The 6,392-nt window shown below is 42.0% G+C and overlaps 1 pseudogene; it reads right to left on the minus strand.

Annotated features, from left to right (window-relative positions):
• Positions 1–3,449: 3,449 nt before the first annotated feature.
• Positions 3,450–6,091, minus strand: LOC105490682 (nucleosome assembly protein 1-like 1; annotated as a pseudogene).
• Between the last annotated feature and the right edge of the window lie 301 nt (positions 6,092–6,392).

Genomic DNA, 6,392 nt, shown 5'->3' on the forward strand with positions numbered 1-6,392 from the left:
GTCTCGATCTCCTGACCTCGTGATCTGCCCACCCTGGCCCCCCAAAGTGCTGGGATTACAGGCGTGAGCCACCGTGCCCGGCCTGCATGTTCTTACTTATATGTGGAATCTAGAACAAAGGAACTCAAACAGGGTACAATGGTAATGTGTTTGAGAATGCCTAAAATTGAGTAATTTATAAGAAATGAAATTTATTTCTTATAGTTCTGGAGGTTGGAAAGTCCTAGGTTGAGGGACTGTCTCTGGTGAGAGACTTTTTGCTGGTGTGGACTCTCTGAAAGGTACTAAAGCAGTGCAGGGAATTACAGGTGAGGGGGCTGAGTGTGCTAATGTGTGCTCAGGTCTGTCTTCTTCTTCTTATAAAGCCGCCAGTCCCTCCTTCCCATGATAACTCATTTATCCATTAACTCATTAATCCTTGAAAAGATTAACCCATTAATGGGGGCAGAGCCTTCACGATCCAATCACCTGTTAAAGGACCTACCTCTCAATACTGCCGCATTGGGGATTAAGTTTCAACATGAGCTTTGTGGAGGACATTGAAACCATCGCAGGTGGTGACTACAGGCCGGGAGTTGGAGGAAATGAGGAGATGATGGTCAAAGGGTACAAATCTTCAATTATACAGAAGGAATAAGTATTTTATTTCTTTGAAATATATTAGTCAGCATGGTGAATATGTTACTGATACACCAGGGGTTCAGTCTAGGTCCTGCTGCTCACTGTACAGAAAGTCAATGACTGAGATGATGAGTAATGTCAAGAAAGAAGACTTTAATCAGGCTCTATTGCTGAGGATAGGGGAGATCAGTCTCAAATCCATCTCCCTGACCTGCTAAAATTAGGGGCTTATATAGCAGAGAAGAAATGTAACTATGTATGGGAAAACAGGAACTGGAGAGGGGTAAGAAAGCAATCATGATGAATGAGGAGCCTGGTGTCTCATTGTCTGGTTGTGGTAATCTGAAGAGTTTCAGTTCTTTGATACTTTTTGAGAGGCCTGGGGGGTCTTCCCCTGAGGAAAGAACTCAGATAAAACAAATGTAGGTTTCAGGCTTTAAGCCCAGAAGGGTCACTTTCTATGTTTATCCCAAACAAACAAACAAACAAACAAAAAACTGTCTATGGGACTATTGGGTTGGCTTTAGTCTCCCTTTTCTATGTATCAGTGCCTCAATCATGGGGAATCTGGTTGTTAATCTTTCTGGCTGCCTCATGCTAAGGAGGGGCATGGATTCAAACGTTAATCTAATGCTATCATTTTCTTCAGAAACACAGTCCAGTGCTTCCGCCAAAGACAAATCTCAGCAGGACCAGTCTGACTGCAAAATAAGCTTCAGTCCCATACACTTGGCCTGATTATCCAGACAAAGTGCAGCAAGAATCATTGTCCAGATAGGCTCTCTTAAATTGGCCTTGCTGGAACCTTTCACAAGGCCATTTCAGTCAAAGTCCTGGAAAAATGACCAGTTCCTCTGTGTTCAGTTCTAAAAACAAACAGGTTCTTGTTGAACTTATGCAAACAAGCACATTGCCATAAATTAAGCATCATTCTTAGCAAACTATCACAAGAACAGAAAACCAAACACCGCATGTTCTCACTCATAGGTGGGAACTGAACAATGAGATCACTTGGACTCGGGAAGGGGAACATCACACACCGGGGCCTATCATGGGGAGGGGGAAGGGGGGAGGGATTGCATTGGGAGTTATACCTGATGTAAATGACGAGTTGATGGGTGCAGCACACCAACATGGCACAAGTATACATATGTAACAAACCTGCACGTTATGCACATGTACCCTAGAACTTAAAGTATAATAATAATAATAAAAAAAGAAAAAAAAAGAATATTCACACATAATTTACAAATTCTGGAGAAATTAGGCAGAGTAAGAAATATGCCTCAAATTCTGTTTATAACACAATACTGTATTCAATTGTTAAATGCTATAGATAGCTCAAAATGAAAAAAAGTTCTCCAGGCTCTCAAGAATCAGCAATGTTTCAAACAAAAAAAGCTGTAAAAATTATTTCAGTCCCCTATTAGTTCAGTCCATACAATCAACTCCTGTGTCTCTTGAAAGAAGTTCATTTTGGTTGTCAGCTTCTCCTGGGTCTGAAGACAAGGCTTCAACTGTATCAATGTTCAAGATTTAGCAGGGCCTTTTTCAGACCCATGAGTCAAAATCCTATAACTTAACAGCACAAGGATTAGTTAATAGAATATTTATACTAAAGAAAGTCCCATTATTCTAACATGTCACAAATTAAAACACTGTGATTTGGTGTTCAGTAGTTACTGCCTGTAGCACTTCAATCATTGTATTAAAGTGATTAGGTTATTCCTTGCATATAACTAATTAGTAGCATTCTGGTGACAGAATTTTGATCCAAAGCATCAAAAAGTGATAGGTCCTGTGCCAAGCTTATCAAAGTAAGACAACTAACTTTTCTCTCCATCATTAAAAAATGGTAAATGCAAATATAAGTTTTGGAAATTCAATAAGGATAAATAATCTCCTTTTACTTAAATATTATACAACAAAATAGGGACAAAGTAAGAACAAGCACACAATAATTTCTTCACAGCTATTTAAAAGAGCATCATCACACATTTCATTTTTATATTTGAAATTTTAATTTTAGGCTGCAAAAATAAAAACAAGCAAACAAACAACAAATAACTTGAAAACAGGCTTGTCAAATGATGGAAATTCATCCTTTCTAGGGAAGCAGAAGGTAGACCCCTACCAGAGAAAAGATGCTTAGTTAATGGAGGTTAAATTTAAAAGTATAGCTAAATGCAGTCTAAATTATGAAAATCCTGTTCTATTCACCTCACTGTGGTACCAGTAACTATACTAAGTCAGGTTACTTTACGGTTAACTATGTCACCTATAACACAATAAGCCATTAACAATCTAATACAGTTACTGGGTGTGCTTATACTGGAAATTCTTAACCATATAGTTGTGTTGCCAATTTGTTTTAAATGCTGAATTGTCTTAGTATAAGTCACTGCATTTCTATAACAAAGCAATGAAAGGCACAGCTAATCTGAGTGGACTTAACCCTATTCAACAACCAGCTGAAAAAATACTTTGGTTCTTCAAGAAAAAAATCACAAAAAAGTGTTTCCTTTAACAGTTGTTAATTTTCCCAGCTGTACTCCAAGAGCCACATAAAAATATTCCAGAAGAACCAAATTATGTAGCAATGAATGAACAAGTGTGACAGAATTTGTGCATTCAACATCTCGGGCAGAAAAACTAGTTAAAATGCCAGGTAGAACAAATTGGTCTTTAAAATATCGGTTTCCTGTCGTTTAAAAAAATTAACCTAGTCTACCAAGAAAATACAAAAACATAAGGCTGTAAGTGAATAAGAGTTGTGTTTAGGGTACTATAGTGCAGGTTATCCTCAAGGCCACATACATCCTGCTTCATTACTGCTTGTGCTCTGCTGGATTTTAATCCTTCTTTGGGTCATAGTCTGGATCGTTTTCCTCATCTCCTTCTACTTCTCCTTCCTCATCCACTTCTTCACTTTCTTCATCATAATCATCATCATCATCTTCAGTAGCTTCCCCAGTAAAGTATAACACTGATCCTGGGATTATACACTAAGGTAAAAAGTGACCAATTTCGACGTCTGCAGCAAGGATTGCTTCAGCAGCATCATCCAGATCTCCACTCTCAGAAACTTCAGGAGGGGCAAAAACATTAAAGAAAGAGTCATTGTAAACTGTTTTAGTCAGAGTACGAACTGTCCCACGTCCCTTGTCTTTCTGCTGCTTCTTAATGGTTTTCAAAGTGACATTCTTTCCTTTTTCCAATCTATTTGGCACGCTGTAAAACCCGTAATTTTTGGTCCATCAAAATAAAAGGGATCAGAATCATCTGGTTCTGACCTCATCCTATATGTCTTTGTCAGCACTTCAGTTTTAAAATATTCATTGGTTTCAAAGTGAAATTCTAAGACAAAACTCATGGGCTGGCCAGCATCTGAGAACTTCACTTTAATATCTTCCAAGTGCTTCAGAATAGGTTCATCACGTTCCTGAAGCATATTGTGTCCGGAATTGGTGGGTTCTTGGTCTTGCTGACTTCAAGAATGAAGCCACGGACCCTCGCGGTAAGTGTTACAGTTCTTAAAGATAGTGTGTCCAGAGTTTGTTCCTTCTTCCCGGTGGGTTCGGTGGGTTCGTGGTCTCGCTGGCTTCAGGAGTGACGCTGCAGACCTTCGCAGTGAGTGTTACAGTTCATAAAGACAGCGTGAACCCAAAGAGTGAGCAGCGGCAAGATTTATTGCAAAGAGCGAAATAACAAAGCTTCCACAGTGTGGAATTCCACAGAGTGCTGATTGGTGCGTTTACAATCCTTGAGCTAGACACAGTGCTACACAGAAAAGTTCTCCAAGTCCCCACTAGGTTAGCTAGACACAGAGTTAGCTAGATACAGAGTACCAATTGGTGTATTTACAAACCTTGAGCTAGACACAGAGTACTGATTGGTGTATTTACAAACCCTGAGCTAGACACAGAGTGCTGATTGGTGCGTTTACAATCCTTAAGCTAGACACAGAGTGCTAGACGGAAAAGTTCTCCAAGTCCCCACTAGGTTAGCTAGACACAGAGTTAGCTAGATACAGAGTACCAGTTGGTGTATTTACAAACCTTGAGCTAGACACCGAGTACTGATTGGTGTATTTACAATCCTTGAGCTAGCCACAGAGTGCTAGAAGGAAAAGTTCTCCAAGTCCCCACTAGGTTAGCTAGATACAGAGTGCTGATTGGTGCGCATACAATCCTCTGGCTAGATATAAAAGTTCTCCAAGTCCCCATCCGTTCAGGAGCCCAGCTGGCTTCACTCAGTGGATCCTACACCGGGGCTGCAGGTGGAGCTGCCCCCAGTCCCCAGCCGCACCTCACTCCTCAGCCCTTGGGCTGTCCATGGAACTGGGCACCATGGGAGCAGGGGGCAGCGCCTGTCCGGGAGGCTCAGGCCGTGAGGGAGCCCACCGCAGTGGGGGGAGCTCAGACATGGCAGGCTGCAGGTACGGAGCCCTGCCCCGTGGGGAGGCAGCTACACCCGGTGAGAATTTGAGTGTAGCGCCGGCAGGCCGGCACTGTTGGGGGACCCTGGCCAACCTCTGCAGCTGCTGGCCGGGGTGCTAAGCCCCTCACTGCCCTGCGCCTGCAGCGCTGGCCTGCTGCTTCGTGTGCGGGGCCCTCAGAGACTGCACCCATGCCCACCGGAACTCGCACTGGCCAGTGAGCGCCACACGCAGCCCCGGTTCCCGCAGGCGCCTCTCCCTCCACACCTTCTGGCAAGCAGAGGGAGGAGGCTCCGGCCTCAGCCAGCCCAGAGAGGGGCTCCCACAGTGCCGTGGCAGGTTGAAGGGCTCCTCAAGCGCTGCCAGAGTGGATGAGGAGGCTGAGGAGGCGCTGAGAGTGAGGGCTGCTAGCACATTGTCACCTCTCAGTATCAATGAGCAAGTCAACATTCTTAAAAACAATTAACCAAAATTCAGGCATTCCTTTGGCATCTTCTTTTTCTTCCTCTTTTTTCTCATCTTCAATCTTGGCCTTTTCTTTCAACTCCTCTGAGATCTCATCATATTCTCTGGTTTCCATTCACTTCTTCTGTAGGTTCATAAATTGCATTAATAATCTCAAATTGCTTATCAAATAGAGGCTGACAGAGAACGGCATACTTCCTTTCAAGATTGTGAACTTCCTCATAGAATTGGGCTTCTATATGTGCACATTTAACTTACAGGTTTTTGAGAGCATTCACTTGTCTTTTAACTACCCTAGGCAGGCTTTCAGTGTATCCTGTTGGATACATTGTTGGTGTTTCTATTATACCATCAAGTCTTTCTTGAAGAGTTGAAGAATCTGAGGATTTTGCATCATCTGAAAGGTTAGCTGACGTGCTTTGATTTTTGTTTCTTCACCAGTTTCTTCTTCTACTTTTTTAACGTCATCCAAACTTGATCAAATTCAGACTGTTCTTTGTTGTCAATGTCTGCCATGTTGTAAGAACTCCAAATATCGGCAGCTAATATGGGGAGCCAGGTGGCCAGAGCTGCACAGGAGGTGACTCAGGGTGGCAGCGTGGCTCCACGAGCAGATGGCACTAAAAAAGCCATCACATTTTCAAGATTGGTTTCTAGATACAGTAGTGACAACTGATTAGGTAACTTTCATCACTAACATTTTCAAATATAGTAAATAATAATCCATTGCACATTTCTAAATTACTGAAAGTTTCAAGTGTTCTCACCACAAAACATAAGTATTTGAGGTCATGAATATGTTAATTAGGTTCATTTATTTCACACTGTATTCATAAATCATAGCCTCACATTGTACTCCATAAATATA

This window comes from Macaca nemestrina, chromosome 16 (genome assembly GCF_043159975.1).
Source record: "Macaca nemestrina isolate mMacNem1 chromosome 16, mMacNem.hap1, whole genome shotgun sequence".
Taxonomy (NCBI): Eukaryota; Metazoa; Chordata; class Mammalia; order Primates; family Cercopithecidae; genus Macaca; species Macaca nemestrina.